We start from the raw sequence: 21,493 nt of genomic DNA on the forward strand, positions 1-21,493 counted from the left end.
ACTTCTAATAAAAGGTTTAAAAACATACAATATTTTATTAGTTTATGTAGTTGGATTTCTCATATTAAGTGACTTAAGGTTCACACTTTTGTGACATTATCACATCTGAAAGACTAGCAAATTAGTGACTTTCTCAGAATCAAACATTAGTTGGGACTGAATCCTGAGATTTACAGCTCAATGCCTTAGCCCCAGAGTCACACTGCAGTCTTTACTGTATAGAGATATGTCATATTATGGGATGGTGGGGGGCAAGGGGGAGTTGAGGAAGCTAAGTGAGACTGATAACTATGAAGTGACTTCAAAATTAGCTCCAACTGTTTTCTCTTATTTTATTCCCTAAGACCCAGTTGAAGGGAATGAAAATGAGCAAAATTCAAGGAACAGAAGAGGTACGTACTGTATCATATATATCTTTGCTGTTATACGTATAGCTATTGTATTTGTATTTACTACTGTATTTGTGGGCACTGCATGTCCCGGGATTAAATCTGGCACCCACCTCAATGAAGACTGTGAGTTCTCTTGGTGTCTGTGTGAATTCCTCCAGGTACTCTGATTTTTCTCCCACATTCCCAGAGTTATGCTGGTCAGGCCTAACATTGAATTAAGAGAGACTGAGGATATTATATTATTGTATTTGCATCTATTTTTAACTGTGAGCATTTTCCTAATTTTATAGTTGTGATAATGCATGCTATGTGGGGCCATATTCAGCTCTTGAGTCCCAAGATCAGTTCTGAGTTCATGAGCTTTTTTCTGAGTGAAACTTTGCATGTTCTCTTCTTGTCCCCATGTAACTTCCCTAGCCACTGCATTCAGATCTCCACAAAAAAGTCTCTCTATTATATAAAAAAAATCCTGGGACTAGACAAGACTGTTTAGCCTGGGATGAGACGTGACTTTTTCAGAGAGATACTTTCAAGTCCTGCAAGACAAGACTTTGTTTCAAGAGATTTAACCACGCCCGGGCCGGAAATAAAAGACAAAGGGTAGATAACAAAGTAAAATGTCGTAAAAACATTGACGCGATACACATGCAGAGCACGTTAGAGATAATGAAAGTAATACAATTCAAAAGTCTCAAAGTAAAGATTGCATTAGCACAAACAAATGGAAATTATTATTCAGTGAAATAACGGAAGAGTGAAAAGAGATCGAATATATTGTTTGAATTAAAACTTTAAGTCGGAGACTTGTAGCTTGTCTAATTCGAGTTTCCATCAGAGAAAAGTAGGGTTTCTTTCCAATGAAGAGGCCTATCTGAGAGAATTAAAAGATTTGTTGTTTGGTGAAAGTGAAATCCACATACGCGAGTAGCAGAGACACAAAGTTGCTGGTGTGTAGCGCAGGCCTAGGGGTTGGCGAGCAAAGCAAGCAGGGGGCAAAGCCCCTTAGTAATAATAATAATAAAAATCCTGATTAGGATTATTATGTTTTACATTTTTTCTTTAAGAGTTTGTTTTAAATACAAATCACAGCAGAGGTTTACTGTCTGTCCTCATTTATAGCTGCTGTCCCACTTACCAGGGGAATATTATATGAATAATTATTGAATTTCCAATTATTGTATTACCTTGAACTCACAATGAGGCTGTATTAAAACAATGAATATCTGTAAAAGTAATTTACGCAATACAAAATATTGTACCATGTTTTTGTAAAATTTCTGATCCACTTCATTTAGTTTCTTCTCATACATCAAAAGTAAAACATTCTGACACTAAATGTGTTACTTTATTTTAATGAATGGGTCTATAAATAAAAGACTAATTTATAAATAATATGCTTATATTTAATTAAAAGTAAAGGCTACACACCAATATAACAGCTTAACCAAAAACTGTTATTTAAATTGACATAGCTAATAATATACAGTACAGCGTAATAGAGTTTTTATCATTTAGTGCCTTCATTTTACTGCCATCATTAGGCATCATTCTGACTTTTTTTTCATGGTTGAATGATTGGAAGCTCAACTGCTAGTCAACTCACTGTTAAATTATGGTACATGTTTTCAGAAAGAATTGCAAACTTATTATATTTCAAAATGGAAACCTCTCATTTATTAAGCACTCAGACCTTTGTCTTTGGTACTCCAAATTGTGGTCAGATGTACCCTGTTTGCTTTAATTATCCCTGAGATGTGGCTAGACCTTGGTTTGAGCCCACTTGTGGCAAATTGTGACAAACTGAATTGTTTAGAAATCAGTTGGAAAGTCACACACCAGTGTATATAATGTTTTACGATTCAAACTACCTGTCAGGGCTAAAACCAAGCCATGAAGTCCAAAGATCTCTTTGTAGATCTGTATGATAAAATTGTGGGGAGGCAGAGATCAGGACAAGGGAATAAAACCATTTCTGAAACTTTGGGTGTTTTCTAGCAGCACAGTGGCCTCCATAATTGTGAAATTTCAAAATGTTTGGAACCACCATGACTCTTTCTAGAGTTAGCAGTCCAGCCAAACTGAGTGATTGGGTTCAAAGGGCGTTGCCCAGGGAGGACAACCATCTCAGCAGCAGCCCATCATCAGGCATTGGTGGTACAGTGGTGGTACAGTGGTGAACTCCAACTTGGAGTTTGCCAAACGGAATTTAAAGGATACTGAGAGCAAGATGAAAAAGAATCTCTGGTCCGATGAGATAAAAATTTAATTCTAAGCACTTTGTCTGGTGAAGACCTGGCACTTCTCATTGCCTGCATAAAACCATCCCTGTGGTAAAGTATGGTGGTGGTAGCATTATGCAATGATGGTGCTTCTCAACAGCAGGGAACAGGGAGATGGGTCAGAATTGAGGGAAGGATGAATTCAGCCAAATACAGAGATGTTTGTAAAGACAACCTGCTTCAGAGTGAATGTGACTTCTGTGGACGCTGAAAATCAGGAACGACAAGGAAACGGACACTAATATAAAATAAAAATCAATTTCTTTTATTCTTGGTGAGAGGAGGATGCAGACCCTGTCATGTTCCAGTGTGCTACCAATCGTCAGCCTGCCAGCAGGAAAGAGAGACTTCCTTAAATACTCAGTTTCGTTGAAAAGAATGCTATAGCCCCTATCCACATCCTGAATTTGTATGTCCGAAAAACACTGTTTTTTACAGATAAAGAGTTATCAGCATTTTCACAGTTTTAGGAAATACACTTCCACTAGCTTGCACGTACATAAGCCCAGTTACAGCAAGTTTTCCCTAACGGTTATAGAGTGTATGCAACTCAGCGGTTTTAGACAATGCTCACTTCCCTATTCTTCTGCACCATCAAGGTTACCACATTTCAATGGCTATGTGGCAGTTACAATTTAAGAATCTTATTATAGCTGACATTTCGCACATAATGATCATCACACATAATAATTGGTTATATAATATCAATATCAAAAGCTACCTTAAAAGTTAGTTTAGTACATTTGTCTTACAGGAATACACTCTTACAGCTTAGTGTCTGTATTAGATTACATTTGTTCAGTTAGCTAATACATCCTCATTTATTAATACTGTACCTAAGTGACATATTTCTTATAGTTCTATTACCAGCATACTTTATTATTTGGAAAGACTGAAGCACCTTAATTCTAAATATTTCTTCCTCACCTCAGAGTGAGGTGACGACAATGCTGAACTGTCTTCAGGACAAGTCTCTGTCCTTGAGTGGCTCAGCCAAAGCTCAGACTTAAAACTCCGTAGAACATTTGTGCAGAGATCTCAAGATGCTTTCCATCCAATAAAATGGAGTTTGAGGGGATCTGCCAGGAAGAACCGGATAAACTGTCCAGATCCAAAACTTGTGCAGACTTACCTAAGAAGATCCAGAGCTGTAACTGCTGTCAATGGGGCTTCAACAAAGTACTGAATTAAGCGTCTAAATAACTTATATGAATGAGAGATTTTAGTTTTTGATTTTTAACAAATTTACAAACCTTTCTGAAAACATGTTTTCACTTTGTAATTATAAGTTGTTGAGTGTAGATTGAAAGACAAAAATGGCAAATGTATTCATTTAAAATGAAATATATTTATCACAATGACGGGGAACTGTGCATTGCAATGGTAATATAAAGTAACATTCACAGATTACAATTTCCTTTTTTCAAGCCTGTTAAAATCAATATTTTTTGGTAAAATAATAGGGTCTCAGTAAGGTCTGTACATATGTTCCCATAACTGGTAAATCTGCAATTGTACTGAATGCATTTTCTGTTTTATCATCATCACATTCCTTCATTATATTTATATATTGTAAGGGGTGTCCTGGTGAATTGAACAATTACAGACTGGCCAAGAATGAAGGTGTGCCCCAGAGAGGACCATGGAAGAGGAAAGAAGTCAGCACTTTCAGGACAGCTCTACTGTATGTTATAAGGACACCTCTTGAGGGTACTATGTCCTATAGATATGCTGGGTGCCTCAGAAGAGACTCAGATAGAGGCACCAATACCATGTGAGAGGGTCTAAGATGCCCAGAGATGCCTGACCCTCATATTAAAGAGAGGCTAAACACACAGTGGCTTAAAGAAAGACAGTACATGGAGGTGCCGTGTTATCCCTTTTAATATCAAGCTAGAGGGGGACTCATGAATAGCCAGTAATTTCCCCTGCAACTCATCACACAACCACATAAGATCCCTCACTGGATAGAATGGGAGTCTGTGATCCATTTAAGTGGATAACTCTTGAAGCTGTCTAACAGACCAGACCCTTTAAAGACATTTTAAGGCTTAAAGGCAGAAATACTGCTGGGTCTTCTAAATTCAGGTAGGGCCTCTCTAAAGCAAGCCCTGACCCCAGAACAAGTTCTGGCCTGAAGTGACACTGGGATAGTTTGAACCCACTTTACCAGCAGATGCACAAGAGGGTACCCAAAAATAACTGAAATCTGTACCCGGCACGCAATCTAGACTTAGTTGCAAATTTCTCCACTAGGTGTAGCATACTTATACTATTATATGGCAGTCTGCCGTGTGGTGTTGCTCTGTATTGTTCATATGGCATTCCATGTCAGCTTTTCTTGGTACAGTAATCCCTCCTCCATCGTGGGGGTTGCGTTCCAGAGCCACCCGCGAAATAAGAAAATCCACGAAGTAGAAACCATATGTTTATATGGTTATTTTTATATTATATTTTGTTGTGCTTGGGTCACAGATTTGCGCAGAAACACAGGAGGTTGTAGAGAGACAGGAACATTATTCAAACACTGCAAACAAACATTTGTCTCTTTTTCAAAAGTTTAAACTGTGCTCCATGACAAGACAGAGATGACAGTTCTGTCTCACAATTAAAAGAATGCAAACATATCTTCCTCTTCAAAGGAGTGCGCATCAGGAGAGAGAGGAAAGCAAACAAATCAATAGGGCTGTTTGGCTTTTAAGTATGCGAAGCACCGCGGCACAAAGCTGTTGAAGGCGGCAGCTCACACCCCCTCCGTCAGGAGCAGAGAGAGAGAGAGAGAGAGAAAAACAAAGTCAAAAATCAATACGTGCCCTTTGAGCTTTTAAGTATGCGAAGCACCGTGCAGCATGTCGCTTCACGAAGCAGCTGCACACAGAAGGTAGCAACGTGAAGATAATCTTTCAGCATTTTTAGACGAGCGTCCGTATCGTCTAGGTGTGCGAACAGCCCCCCTGCTCACACCCCCTACGTCAGGATCAGAGAAAGTCAGCGCAAGAGAGACAGAGAAAAGTAAGTTGGGTAGCTTCTCAGCCATCTGCCAATAGCGTCCCTTGTATGAAATCAACTGGGCAAACCAACTGAGGAAGCATGTACCAGAAATTAAAAGACCCATTGTCCTCAGAAATCCGTGAACCAGCAAAAAATCCGCGATATATATTTAAATATGCTTACATATAAAATCCGCGATAGAGTGAAGCCGCGAAAGGCGAAGTGCGATATAGCGAGGGATCACTGTACTTATTAAACGTGTTCTGCGATTTTTGTGATGGGTGATCATAAAGAACAGCGAGTCTGTATTAAATTTTGTTTTCTCTTAGGGAAAACAGCTGCTGAATCTGTAGTGATGCTTGAAACTGCTTTTAATGAGGAAGCTTTAAGTAAAACACAGGTCTACGAGAAGTTTTCGTGTTTCAAACAAAGGGAAATGCCACTTGAAGACCAACCAAGATCTGGCCATCCTTCCACAATCAGGAATGATGAAAATCTTGAAAAAGTTTGCAGTGCAATTTACAAAGATCATCGTCGGACTATTGAAGAGATTTCTGAATTGACTTGTGTGTCTTGGAGTTCTTGCCACCTTCCCTACTCACCTGATCTTGCTCCGTGCGACTTTTTCTTGTTCCCGCATATAAAACATGAACTCAAAGGAAAGTGTTTTTGTACCGTATTGGAAGTCAAAGAAAAATCGCTGCAGGCCTTGGACAACGTTCCTCTTCAGCAATTTCAAAAATGTTTCCACCAGTGGGTAAACCATTGGGACAAGTGCATTCATTTACATGGAGAGTACTTTGAAGGAGACTAAAGTTTCAGTAAATAAAAATTATTAAAACAATTTTTTTTTTCAATTCCGTTTATTTTTGGGTACCCCCTCGTATATTGATGTATACTGGAAGATAAAGAAGACAGGTACTCAAGAAAGAAAAGAGAGAAACAGAGAGAGGTACAAGGTAAAGGGGGTACTCTGGAGCAGTAGTGTGGTGGATAAGTGAAGAAGCCACCATAATTGTGCAGTTAAAACCTAAACCAGTTTTATTTGGATTTTACTCTGCATACTCCACGTCCATTAATCCCAGTAGTTTATTTCTTGAATAAATGCAAGAAATTTGTGTATCTTGGTCTTTGAGTCAAAGCGTTTGTGGAAGAGTTTCTCAGGGGTCACAATATATGCACATAAATAGAGTACTTTATTTGAACAGATGTCTGTTAAGTATCTTGATGAGCTGAGCTCCTGTTAACCCATCGAGGTCATAACGCAATGACAACTTCAGAGCTTCAAATCAGACCCTCTCATATAAAGTGAATAGACAACTAGTAGTTTTAGACTTGTCATGTCTGTGCTCAACTTCATTGTTGTTGGCCTCTCCAGAGGTTTCTAAAGAGACTTTTGAAAGACTCAGAGATCCCAAATATGTGAAACATATAAGAAATCTCCTCTTCTCTTCACAGCTTTTTTTACAAAGAAATCGCTTTTGCTGCCAAATGAAGAGGACGCCAGATACAGTAAGGATCATTGCTTTAATGACTGTTATTTATTTTTAATTTTTATTTTTAAAGCACCTATTCTTGCAGGTAATGGTGATTGTAAAGCCTTTTGCTTTCCGTTATGTTTTCAGATTGTTTGGTTGGTTTTCAGTCTTAATGCTGGAGTGTGGGTCAGGAGTAGGCTGACCTTTTAAATAATAGTTTGTAGCCAATCAGTGCTTGAGAAATAATGTTTTAAAAGTATTCACTTGGCAGTAGGCCTATGTGGCACCAAGTAACTCCTGCAGAAAAACCAGAAAGAAGCAAGAAAGTAGATAAAATAAGTTTTGGACACTTCTCAGATATGTGCCTCAAGTTTGCCTGTGTGCTATCATGACACCAGCTGCTTAGGAATATTAAGATATTTTCACAGCTGGAGCTCACATAATGGTTTTATCTTGTTTGTGTCTCCTTCTTCCTATGGGGTTCCAACAACTGCTGCCATTTCCACAGTATAGTCCCATTATACAGCCTCTTCATACCCAGCTGAATAGCAGAACAGAACAAAGTACCCTCATAAAATAATGCTTCTTTAATGGCATTTTAAGGTTCTTTACTAAGTTGTATGGTTCCTCATAGAAATATTGCTTGACAAGGCACCATTTCATTTTGGGATGAATTCTTGGCCTTTAAAGTTGATTCTTTCAGCTTGGAAAAACTTACTAATATGCAGAAAAAAAACCTGAAATATTTAATGTATTGTTGGCTGCAGGACAGTAACAGGTTAATAAAACTTGGTAGCATGTGTTATTGAACAAATGCAGCAAGAGTCCTTTTGAAATCATGATCCACTGGTACTGTATTTCACAAATCTGTTACCATCCAGTCATTGTATGAAGCCTGTTACAGATCTAACAAATAAATGGATCTTTCTGTCCCCTTCATGTGGATGGCCCAAAAATGGTTCCCCTATGGCATTGCTCTGAAGAACCACTCTGGTACCTTTATTTTTACAGTAACAGTGTACAGATACTGTATATCCTTGATGAAAAGTTGTTCCAGAGCACTCTGGACCACAGACAGGGATGAAGGTCCACCTTCCAACAGGACAATGACCCTAAGCACAAAGCAAAGACAACATAAGAGTGGCTTAGAAGCAACTCTGGGAATGTGCTTAAGTGGCCCAGCTACAGCCTAGACTTGAACCCAGTCAAACATCTCTGGAGAGACCTGGAAAAGGCTGTCCATCGACAGACTCTTTTAAAACCTAACAGAGCGTGACAGGATCTGCACAGAAGAATGGCAGAAAATTCCCAGATCCAGCTGTGTGCATCATATCCAAGAAAACTCCATGCTGTAATGGTCACCAAAGGGGCTTCAACTAAGTACTTAGTAAAGAGTCTGAACATTTGTGTTGCTTGGTGTTCAGCAAAAATGAATTTAGCCCAACACTAAAATAAAACATAGCAAAAAACATAGTAAAACATGAAAAAATGTGAATACTTTCTGAATCCATTATAATAATGGAAACCGCGTGAAGCTGCACTGGGAACTGCACAATGTTAAGTAGAAATACAGCCTCCAACCATAACTGCCCAGAGAGCAGTGCAGAGTTTTGATTATATATAGGAATGCTGAAATATCTGTGCAGTGTCATCGACGGGACAAGAAAACCACTAATTTGAATAATTAAAACTGCTGTTGGCATTTTTCCCCAAACCATTTCAGGCACTACTGTAGTCAATTTAGCAAAATATTATAAGTGTAGCTAACAGGAGAAGAGCCAAATAAATTGTTGGTGAGCTACATGCAGCTCTCAGCAGTGCAAAAAATAATATGGGGCTTCAGAATTTAATTATTAGTATTAGTGATGTAGGGGCTATAAATGTTTGCTGTAATTGATCCAGTATGTTTTATCGAGCTGCTGTTCCAGCCATACAGCTTGCGTTGTTCTTAGCCAGAGTGATGGATTTCCGAAAGGTCAAGACTAGCTCTGCCTACGCTTGGAGCTCCATTTATAAAGCTTCAACTGCATGCTGCAGTTCATCAAATACCATTCTACTGGCCTTTGGTGTGCTCCCTTGTGTGAATTATGCAATAAATGCTGAAAGATATAGAGTGAGGTAAAAGGGTTGGGGTAATGGAGTTTAAAAAAAGAAAAACATTTTCAAGAGTGGTGCAGTGGTCACCACACCTGCCCCTCAGCTTCGGCACCCAGAGTTCAATTATTGTGTTATCCTTTGTGTTGGAAAGTACATGTAAGACTGAAGCCAGGACGCACTTGTTTCCCGAAAGAGTTGTGGGAATCTCAGACAAGCTACTGAGTTATGTCGCAGAAACCTTAAAAACCTTTAAGTGGTTTATGGATGGGATATTGGGACAGTTAAGTCAGTCAGTCATTGTCCAACCCACTATATCCTAACACATGGTCAACCGGGGCTATTAGTTAAACAAACAAGTTTGATGGACTGAATGGTCTTCTTGTGTTTGTCTTATGTATTCCCATATTCATTTCATTTTTTTCTGGGTACTCCCTTCTCAATTAAAATTTCCAACTAGCCCAGTGTGGGTGTGTGGCTGAGTAAGCCCTGTGATGGACCTGAATCTCATCCTGGATGGCTTCCTGCCTTGCACTCAAAATGCTGGTAGATTAACCTTTAACTCTCAGTAAGATTATGCAAGAATTATTAAAGGCTGAAGAATTTTCAGTCATTTATTCTCATTTAGATGAGCAGAATAAGTAGATTTGGAGGAAGAGAATATGTGAGTAAACAGTGAAACAGCACTCATTACTATTTCTTTTGTTTTGAAATAGGTTGCATTGCAGAAAAATGTTTCTCTAACTTGGAAAGTTGCACACATCCCGGAGTTCGAAGAGTGTCATACCTCTCAGGTAAGCAGAGGGGGTTTTTACTACTTTGTTTCTTTAAAAATCATGTATATCTCCAAACACTGGTGTAGTGCAAAATTCATAGGCCCCCTTGTAATGGGGGAGAGTTGGGACCCCACCAAAAAGCATTTGGTTTAAACCTGTTTGCCTCTCCTCTAAGGTCAGAAACCATTCAAATAAATGCTTTCTCAGAGACCCTGCTGTGCCAGGCCAATTTGTTGCAATTCTGGGGAACACTGCTATGGCATTAAGAAAATAATAATGAAACATTTGGAGACTCCAGTATTTTAACTTTGTTATTTTTGTTGAAATAATACAAGTAGTTATTTATACCTAATCTTTTTAATAGGCTCCTGGTCAGTTTACGACTGGGAAATACCCTGCACTAATCAGGAGAGTCCCATTGTCTGAACACAGAAATCTTACACTGGCACTATGGAATTAGTGTTGAGTGGCAAAATTCCCCAGAGCATTTTTCACATCGAATATGTTGTTTTTTCTGGTTACCTCGTTTGCTAAATATTTTCCTGGAAATTCACCAAATAGTCGGCTTAGGCTAACATTTTTTCCAAGTGCCCTAGCGTGACATCACCAAGCATGCCTACTGTAAGATCATTGCCGACATGGCAATCACAAGGAAAATAAAAATACAGTTTCAGTTACTGAGATCCACTGTCTACAATAATCAGTCCAGCATAGTTCGACTTTTCTCTGGATCTCTGGGACACTTAAAAGACCACTTCACCATTATAATCCACTCATCTTCGTAGACTTCAATGCATTTTGGGGACTTTGGTGAAGTTCACAAACATTTCTGTGATTTTGCCAAACTTGAAGCGAAGGGAATTCAGCTGGGTTCACTCATTACTATATGGAATACGCTATAAATTAGATATGATGAATGTTATCAGTTAAAATGTGCATATCTTAGGCAGGCAAATTGCTTTATACATGGCTATGCAGTGTCTGCAATATGTGGAAAAGCTGATTTTGCAATGTCTATAACTGGAACACTATCTGGCAAAGGCTGCTGCAGCTTCTCCTTTTGACATTTCATTTCCAGCTTAAGTCTGAAGTTGTACACCAGTCCTTTCAAGTGAATAAGGATCTCCCGTCTACCCCTGTACACTCCTGCTGAATGCTGGGAATAGAAGTCTTCTTGGTAGTACTGCCACAGGATCGTCCCAATGAGAGGCTTGTTAATTGAGTAGCTAAATATAGCGACACTGCAATGCCTGCATCGAGTTCTGATTAGTTTGTTTCCTAAGAAAGTCTCCGCTCTTTTTCTTGAACCCTCCTGATTTAAAAGATGTAGACTGATGCTACTCAAACATCTAGCCCTGCCCAGCCTGCTCTTAGATGTTCATCTGCCCCATCCAGACTATGAAGCCCTCACAGACCGCCATCTTTCAGTCCTGCCTGTAAACAGCTTTCTGCACTCTGTTAAAACATTTTCTCACAAACACTTGTGGGATATGGCCGGCCATTCATCCTGGCCAATACCCCCATGCCGCTAGATGTAGCCCTCCTTGCAACGTGGAGATGCCCCGAATTCCAGCAGGGCATCATGGACTATGGAGTTTAAATACACAGCATTGCTGGATAACGTCGGGGTCGCCAGGGGACGCTGCAGGGAGACACAGAGATGTTTTTTTTCCATATAGCCTGGAAGTAAATCCCAGTCACATGGTTGGAAGAAATAAAGTGCTTCCGGGCTGATGAAGAAAAGGTGAAATTTTTACCTGACCCGGACGTGGTAGAAAGTCACATGGACTGAGGGACAGAAACACTTCCGGGTCACGGACTATAAAGGACTCTGGGAAATCCCAGACGGACAAGCTGAGTTGGGAGGCAGGGTGGCTAAGCGTCTGGGAGATTAGAGGATTGTTTATTTGATTATTGATTGTTATTGAGTATAGCGGAGTGGTGGTGCTTTGCGCACTTATTTATAATAATAAATATTTTTATTGAACTTTTATCTGGTGCTTGATGTCTGGTCTGAGGGTTCAAGGGGTCACGGGGACCCCTAAACTATCACACACTGTAATGGGCTCAGAGTAATTTATAGCATCACAAGATGAAACACACCAGTTTTTTAGCCTAAATGCACAAAATATATATTTCTCTTTTCCAGAAACAATATATTCAGTATTTTTGTGACTGGCTTTGTGTAAATCAGATGTGGGGGCCTCACAGGATTGCAGAGACCTTCCCTATGATAGTGACCCCAAACACTAAACCCCACATAATTTATGAAACCCACACTGAGATGTCAAGTTCAACCCTTAGCTTAGAGAGTTTGGTAATGGGTTAGCCTGTCTTTGTCAGCAAAGAACAGGCCTCAAGTACCTTACACTAATGACACTTTTTCACCGCCTATCCATTTGGTTAGGCCTTTCTGAATTTTCCCAACATGCAGTTCAGTTGACTTTATACTCCAAGCCCAAAGTACTGGGGTACTACCCCTAAATCGCCCTATTCATTCCAGATAGTGAAGGTCTCCAGTCACTGACCTGAGACACAGCAAAACCAAGCACACTCTCTTGTGGCACTCTGATACTGAGGCCATTTACCAGAAAACTCCCAGTCCTTTCTTGACGCTTCTATTGTTAACCTGTAATGAGTTTTTCCCTTCTTGCAATCCATGAAACCACCTTTTTGGTTCTAGCCACATCAAAAGGGAAGATCACCCTGATGAGTACCTATAAAATATGTCACAGACAGCAGTGACCCAGCTGCCAAGGGGTTGAACAAAGAGGCACAATGGCAGCAACAGAACACACTGATGAGTCTCTATAAGTGCCAGGCATTGTCTGTCTGTAATTGTCTCTGTAAGAAGGCACATAGGATTAAGACACATGGACTTAAGCAATTTCTGGCAAATCATTTAATGACTCAGGAAGGTTAGATGAGACATTACCAAGGCTGTTTTCATCTGGGTGAGAAAACATAGTCCTCAATTGGAGATATCATTAAGAGTTGGACGTTTGAAGCCCAGTGGATATGCCTTATTTGGAGGTGGCAGTGTCAGAAACATTGGTTGGGCTTGGGGCCTCCTCTGTGGTGAGTAAACAACTCCATACTGGCAGGTTTAAGGTGTGGATGACATCCAACCACAAATGTTGAAACCACTGGATATTGTTGGATTGTTTTGGCTAACATTCTTCTTCAGTGACATGTGAAAGATGAAGGCAGTACCTAAGAATTGGTACACTGTGTTCCAGCTACCAGGAGATGACACTCCTCGGCATCTTTTGGGAAAGCTTATGTCGATATACTGAATGGAAGGTTCATCTAATAGTTGAGTTCAGGGGGAACAATGGACCAACTGTTGGTCAGGGTACAGATACTTGAAGGGCCATGGGAGTTTGTCAGTCTTGTCCACTTGTACTTTGAGTACTTATGACTGTGTACCCCAAGAGCATGGTGTTCTGGGAGCATAGCTATGTGCCAGTCAGTTGCTATATTTATAGAGCAGGAGTTGTGTTTGCGTACTTCCCTCTTCTTGATTTTTTTGGACAGGATATCCAAGTATAGTTGATGTCTGAAGGGTACATGAACCTAAAGGTTGAATCTCTGGTTTCATCAGACTTAAGTTCAAATCCGAGTGAGATGTGGCTGGAATGAGAATTAAGCAATGGTATCGGAGTGGTTTGTTCCCTGTAAGAAACTGGTATGCAGCTCAAGTAGAAGAAGTACTTCTTGGTCTTATTTATGACATACTAGAGATGGTTGTGAAATTGATTAGCAAATCAGTGCAGCAGCAGTTTACAAATGTTGTTTTGTAGTGATGGCAGTATACAGTATTTTGTTATAATGTTTGTCTGTGTGTGTGTCCTTGTCTTAGTGTGTCACCTAGCATGTGTGCAGAAGAAAATTACTTACCAGCTAATTCACAGTGAAGCTTTAGGGCAAAGATTCCCACTAGGTGCGACTTTACCCAATGATCCTGGTTGTTGAGCAGGGAATTCCCAACTCGGCACCTTTCAGTATCAAACATGAATTGTGAATGGAAAAAGGAAAAAGAAAAGAGATCAAGAGAAAGGGGTGCAAACCAGAAGATCTTCATTTCATCCAGTACTCAGGCCATTAGTAATGCAAATGCATTGGACACCAAGAGAAGTGTGTCTCTCATGATTAATTTACAATTCCACAGTCAAGGTGCCCTGTAACATCTTTACTAGTGGAACTTGTAGAAAAGACAACATTACTCTGATTTTGGGAAGCTAATACTCATGCCACATCAAGATATCATTATATTTTCAGGACTTGAAATTGAACTTACAATTGAACTTCCACAATCACAATATCCATTCCAGATTATATTCTAGATTGCATGTTTGTGGCATCTCTTTAGTTGTTATTGTTGTTTTATTGTCTTATTCTGTTTATTATAGATTTTGGTCTGTTTTTTCTAATATAAAAATGTAATTATTTCCTTCACCGACTTTGGGTGTTAGAGTTCTTCTGGCTGATCAGGGAGGCGATACTTTAGCTAATTATCTGCCCTTAACATCCAGTTTGGCAATAGTACTGTGGGAAACTTTGCCTACAGTGAGGCTACTGTTCTTTTTTCCGGTTTTCTGTAGTGGCGATCTACGCCACCACCACCTGATCAAAGTCCCTACATTGATGGATTGAAGGCCAGATATCCACATGACCTGAAAACCATGAGGACTGATTGAGGTCATTTATCCATATTACTAACCGAGAATGGCAAACCGGATGGCATGGACCCAGGTACACGGCGATGGACACAGGAGACGTACTGCACAGGGGCCGACAGCGCGCGTCTCATAAACCGCCAGCGAAGTGTGATCCACTGCGCACGAAGGAGTCACCATTCAAAAACGAAAGAGCTCTTGACGTAAATGAGAAATGAAGCAACAACGCGCCCATAGCTAACGACTACCGACACGGACACACAAAGAAGAGGATTCTGCGCTGCAGCCCAGATTCAAACGGAAGAGGCTACGGAGGCCCCACAGGTCCACAAAGATAGAATGGAAGGCGCGGGAAAGTATGAAAGGCCGAGGCGCCTACACAGCATAGTGAAACCCGACATAGTATGGACGGCGCAGGCGTCACCGCCATATTGTGAGTGGCACTACTGCGGAGTGAAGGCGCAGGCGTCACCGCCATATTGTGAGTGGCACTACTGCGGAGTGAAGGCGCAGGCGTCACCGCCATATTGTGAGTGGCACTACTGCGGAGTGAAGTTAGGAATAATGTGCTGCTTGGGATTGTACAAACCAGCTCGACTAACGGAGCTACAAACACGAGTCCGCATGGATAAAGAAAATAAACGTGGGCGCCTACTACGCGCGTCTGAAGCTGCGGAAGCAAAACTGTCTCTGCTCCAGAACCAAACAGCTCCACTAACAGAGCTACAAAAACGCGCCAGCATGGACAAATACAATGAACATAGGCGCCTATAACGCGCATCTGAAACTGCGGAAGCAAAACAGGCACTGGGGGTTGGCGAGCGAAGCGAGCAGGGGGCGAAGCCCCCTAGTGTTAGGTAGAATGCCTAGAGTGGTCTCATGGCCTGGAACCCCTGCAGATTTTGTTTTTTTCTCCAGCTGTCTGCATTTTTTTTGTTTTTTCAGACCTCCCTGGCCATTGGACCTTACTTTTATTCTATGTTAATTAGTATTGCCTGATTTTATTTTTATATTTTGTTTTTTTTTTCTTTTTTTTCTCTCTTCCTTCATCCTGTAAAGCACTTTGAGCTATATCTTTTGTATAAAAATGTGCTATATATAGAAATGTTGTTGTTGTTGTTGTTGCTGTTGTTGTATTAAACCATATTGGTGAAACAGGAGCAAAGTCTGCAGACAAAGTTGTCAATTTACCAGTCAGGTTACACCTGCACCCTCACCTGCAGTCACAAGTACTGGGTCTTGACTAAAAAAATGAGGTCATGAGTACAAGCAGCTGAAAAGAGGCTACTGTGCATGGCTGCCTGTCAGTGACTGGGTGAGGAGCTTGGCAAAACAGAGATATCTTGGATCAGAGCTGCTGCTTGTCTGGATCAAGAGGGACAAGTTGAGGTGGTTTTTAACACTTAGTTAGGACTCCTTTGGGCACCTCCTATAGTAGATGTACCAGTCACAGCCCCCCCTGGGAGAAGACTGACAACACGTTGTATGAGAGCACCTTGGTATACCTCAAAAAGGGCAGGAGTTAGTTGCTGGGGAATACAATGGTCCAGTCAGCCCTGAGCAGTGTGTTGCTGCTAAAACACTCAGCAGAAGTAAATGATGATAATGATGTTGTAACAAGTAAAGATTATCAGATTGGTGCAAAGCCACTATAAACAAACCATACATGACCATCCTTTAAGATCAATAGGATCAAATTTTTTTTTTGCATTTATATAGCGCTTTTCTCACTACTCAAAGCACTTAGCAATTGCAGGTTAAGGGCCTTGCTTAAGGGCCCAACAGAGCAGAGTCCATATTGGCATTTACGGGATTCGAACCGGCAACCTTCCTATTGCCAGTGCAGATCCCTAGCCTCAGAGCCACCACAACTCAAAAAAGGAAAGTAATATTTGTATGTACAGCATTAGAGCTAATGGTGGGACAGATTGGACTTGATAACAGAGTAGAGCAATGTCTTATGAGAGCCACATATTATAAAAAGACATCTGGAAAGGAAAATGTTGGAATAGTTTCTCTAAAATGCCCTACTGCTGTACCAGGGGGAAGTCTTCTGCTGAGCCAAAAGACCTCCCTACAGTAGGCAAAACTTCAGTAATTGAGTTAAAATGTTCACTTTCTTGTTTATATTTCAGATGATGAGCTGAGACGACTTCTTCAAGTCCACTGTGTCTTTAACTTGGGAGTCTGTGCCACCGATTGCTTTAACAGACGGCTTTATGACAAAGTTTGACGCTGTTTTCTGTGTCCGATCTGCACTGGACTCTTCTTTCACTCAAACGCTCTCAATATACCAATTATTATTCTGGTAGTTCTAAGGGAGATTGTGTATCACTGCACAAAGTTTTATTTGAATTGAAAGGTACCTGGAATACTTTAAGTTGAAATATAATAAATATATTTATATATATATTAAATGTATATTAATAATATATTAACTTGAAATTTTAAGTTGAAAATAACAACTTGCCACTTGATGTTCTTGCATATTCTCTTCTGGTTTTGGTTCCTTTTTTGGGAGGATGGCCATTGACAATAAAGAATAAGGTATTTGTTTTGTTTTTTATGCAAATATTTTTTGCTAAAATAAAAAAAGTGACTGCATAAGTAAACAGAAAATACCTGTTATAAATTAATGTAGTTGGCAGAACTTAACTTGTTATATTTCTGTCATTAAGTTAGTGTAAATAGAAGACCTTATTTCTCTGTTATAAGCCTTTTGGGACCATCTCATGGTTATGTGTTGGTGAAATTTCTATTATACATGACAGGGTCCAAAACAGCACTAGTGTGATCTGTTAGGTAAAGATTGTAGTAAGGCACAAAAATGCCTGCAATTGATACAAAATATTAGAAGCCGTTAAAAAAAAACAACTTCACTCTGTGATCTATGAAGATAGCATGGCTTAAACAATTGGTACCTGCACAGATATTGGGTATTTTAATTATAATCATCATTTTCATAATAGTTAAATAAAAAAGAAATATGAGTGAAATTAAATGACTCATACAAGCTTGTTTCTTGTTTTTAATTTTCATCTGTAAAAAAAACGCCATACTGGGTGGGAAAAAAAAACTAAGAACAAGTGTGACTTGATCATACAATCAAATTTCTGTTTCATCACTATGTTCATAATTCACCCTAAATAATTTTCAATAAATATGTATATTTTAATTTTATTTTAAATCTTTCAACCTCTTACAACCATGCTATAACTTTAAATATTTGTTTAATTTTCTCTACATCATGAAGTACAACCTAAGATCAAAAGAGTATTATGGCTGAGTGGCACAGCTAACCAGTTGATCATTAGGTGGCATGGTGACATAGTGGTTAGTACTTCATGTATCTAGTCTCCTAGGTTTGAGTCCCACATCTGGGGTTGTATATGTGTGCTTTGTACATGTTCTGTGTGTCAGCACACATTTTCCTTACCCCCCAGTATCACCAAAAACATGAAAATTAGGTTTATTGGAGATTCTAAATTGATCCGGTATGCATGAGTGGGCATTGCAATGGGCCAAGTGCACCATCCTGGACTGGTTTCTAGATAGCATCTAGTATTCCTGGGACTGGATTTGGTCAATTCATAACCCTGAATTTTAATCATGTTGGTTGGAAAATATTATAATGCTTATTTTGTTATTTTAATGCTTATTTTGTAGTGATTCTACTGCTACAAAAATAGATAAGCCCTAAATAAACAGGATAAAAAAATGGATGGATTCAATATAATCGTCAATATTTTTTTTTGATGTCACTTATTACTTCCTCTCTGGTGGTTAGCACAGTAGCTTAACAGTGCAGTATCTGACCATTGTAGTTGTCCTTGAAGAACTTGTTTATTTACAGCACAACAACTTTACTGAATCTGCATGAGTGTTTGATGATAGTTTCAGATTAGATATTAAAGGATATAAGTCCAGGTTGGCATGGTTTGAGCATCCTTGAGACCATGATAAACCACGTAAAATGTTTCTCGTTTTACATTAGTGTAGTTAAGACATTTTTCTAATGTTGTGTCCCTCCATGTTTTCTCCTGGTTTTTAAGAAAAGGTTGAGTTAGTAATAATAAATCAGGCTACTTCTCAGCAGAATTATCTGATATGTAGTCAGAGAAGTATGGCCATGGAGATGTTTTTTTTATTCTGTACATTTACTGTATACTTCTTCTAACCACTTAGGCATTGACAGAGAGTGCCTTTTAACTTCCAATGTGAGGTTCACTTACAGAGTCAGAGTAACCCCATTAAAGTCAAAGTGCCTTCTAGCAGCCCCTGTATCCATGGCACACCTACACCTTGAAGTTACATGTATAAAGTTTTTTTACTGGTTGCTTTGATTTAATTTGAGTTTAAACCTAACCTTAACCTTAAACCTTAAGTTTTAAGGCAAAGAAAAACATTGAAAGTGAAAAGAAACAAAAGAGATTCATATTTTGGAAAGGAATAAAAACAAAAAAACACTTTGATACCAGTTTTAGGCAGTAAAAAGGACCGCTTGCATAAGTAATATGTTTATTCTTTTAAAATATATATACAGTGGATTGTGAAAGAATTCAGACCCTTTCACTTTTTCACATTTTTCTTATGTTGCAGCCTTGTGCTAAAATCATTTAAATTCATTTTTTCCCTCATCAAGCAACACTCAATACCCCAGAATGACAAAGTGAAAACAGGGTTTTAGAAATTTTTGCAAATTTATTAAAAATAAAAATCTGATATCTCACATTAACACAAGTTTTCAGCTCCTTTTCACAGTTCTTAGCTGAAGCACCATTGGAAGCATGGAGTCTTCTTTGGTATGACGCAACAAGCGTCACACACATAGATATGGAGATTTTCTGCAGAGATCATCAGTGACCAACCTATTTTTAGGTCTCTTTTCTGGCTGGACTACTCAAGAACATTCCTAGAGTTGTCCCTAAGTCACTCCCGTGTTGTCTTTCCCATTGTGTTAAAGGTCATTGTCCTGTTGGAAGCTGAACTTTTGGCCCAGACTGAGGTCGAGAGTGCTCTGAAGAAGGTTTTTCGTTAAGGATATCTCTGTATGTTGTTCTGTTCAGCTTACCCTCAACACTGACTAGTCTCCTACTCCCTGCTGCTGAATAAACAACTCTATGCCATGATGTTGGCACAGGCAATGAGCGGTGCCTAGTTTCCTCCAAACATGAAGCTAATCATGGTTTCATCAGACCAGAGACTCTTGTTTCTCACAGTATGAGAATCCTTTAGAAGATTTTTACAAAACCAAGCAGTTTTTCATGTGTCTGCTAAACCTGCTTGGCATTCCTCATATCTGTGCCTTAACACAATCCTGATTTGAACTCTGCTGGCAATTCATTTGAACTCATGACTTGTTTGCTGTTCTGATACACATTATCAACTGTGGGATCTTCTGTAGACAGGTATGTGACTTTCAGAATCTTGTGCAAACAGCTGAAGTTGCCACAGGTGGACTCCAAATAAGGTGTAGAAACATCTCAATGATGATCAATATAATGTGGAGCACCTGAGCCAAACATTTTTCAAGCATCATAGCAAAGGGTCTGAATATATGTCTGAATGTGTTATGTCATTTTTTATTTTTAATAAATTTGCAAACATTTCTAAGATGCTGCTTTCACTTGGTCATGCTGGGGTATTGAATTTTGCTTGATGTGGGGAAAAATGATTTTATCACAAGGCTGCAACATAGCAAAATGTGAACAAGGGGTCTGAATATTTTCTGAATCCACTGTATATATATATCTATCTATATCTATATATCTATATATTTATATATATATATCTATATATGTCTATATACTTATATAGTGGTGGATTGTTGGGCCCCTTACCCAATCAGGGCTCCCTAATCATGGAAGGACCTGGTGGGAGAGATTATTCTGGACACTATCTCCCCCGGAACACTAGAGGGCAGCCCCCCTGGCTTGCAGCTGGGCAACAGGTTTGGAGCATGCAAGCTCAACCCTGCTGGGGCCCGTGGCCACCACCAGGGGGCACCTGGACTTTTGCTGAGCCCTATTTAGCAGTACTTCCACCTTTCACCACAGCAGGAAGTGCTGCCAGAAGAAGCTCGTTGAACACCTGGAGTCTTTCCAGGTGTCCTATAAAAGGAGCCAGCCAGCACTACTTGGAGAGCTAGAGTCGGGGAGGAGGTAGATGAAGCTTGATGAGAGACGAGTGGAGGCAGAGAAAGAGAGAAGAAAAGAGAGAAGAAAATGACTGGGCTTTTGTTCTGCTGTGGGGAGCAAGAAAAGCACTTCCCTCCTGAATAAACATGTGTTGTGTGGCAAACTCGTGTCTCTGCCTGTCTGTGTCGGGGCTGGGGTGGCTGGATGCCTCTGGGCTTCACAATATATACCGGTATATGAGTACACCCCTCACATTTTTGTAAATATTTTATTATATCTTTTCATGGGACAACACTGAAGATATGACACTTTGATACAATGTAGTCAGTGTACAGCTTGTATAACAGTGTAAATTTGCTGTCCCCTCAAAATAACTCAACACACAACCATTAATGTCTAAACCGCTGGCAACAAAAGCATAAAAAGCATATATTATGCAATGGGTTAACACAGTTTATGAGATTTTCCATGTCTAATAATGATATATTATAGTTTCTATATCCTTAAGAAAAATAAAATGGGTTATTTTTTATCATCTTCACAATATGTTATTTGGAGTGTATTTGCTTCATTTCTATTATGTGTCCTGCCTAGAAATAACCAGGATATACAACAAGTCTTAGCAGGGGTCTGTCCCATCTTTCAATTAAGTACAAACAGAAACCAC

The 21,493-nt window shown here is 39.6% G+C and overlaps 1 long non-coding RNA gene across 1 annotated transcript; it reads left to right on the forward strand.

Moving 5' to 3' along the window:
• Positions 1-287: 287 nt before the first annotated feature.
• LOC127528760 (uncharacterized) lies at positions 288-17,153 on the forward strand. The gene is made up of 4 exons (XR_007935374.1): positions 288-392; positions 7,121-7,174; positions 9,951-10,028; positions 16,825-17,153. It is a non-coding gene; the product is annotated as an uncharacterized LOC127528760 (long non-coding RNA).
• Positions 17,154-21,493: the final 4,340 nt, after the last annotated feature.

Source organism: Erpetoichthys calabaricus, chromosome 7 (assembly GCF_900747795.2).
Source record: "Erpetoichthys calabaricus chromosome 7, fErpCal1.3, whole genome shotgun sequence".
Lineage (NCBI taxonomy): Eukaryota > Metazoa > Chordata > Cladistia > Polypteriformes > Polypteridae > Erpetoichthys > Erpetoichthys calabaricus.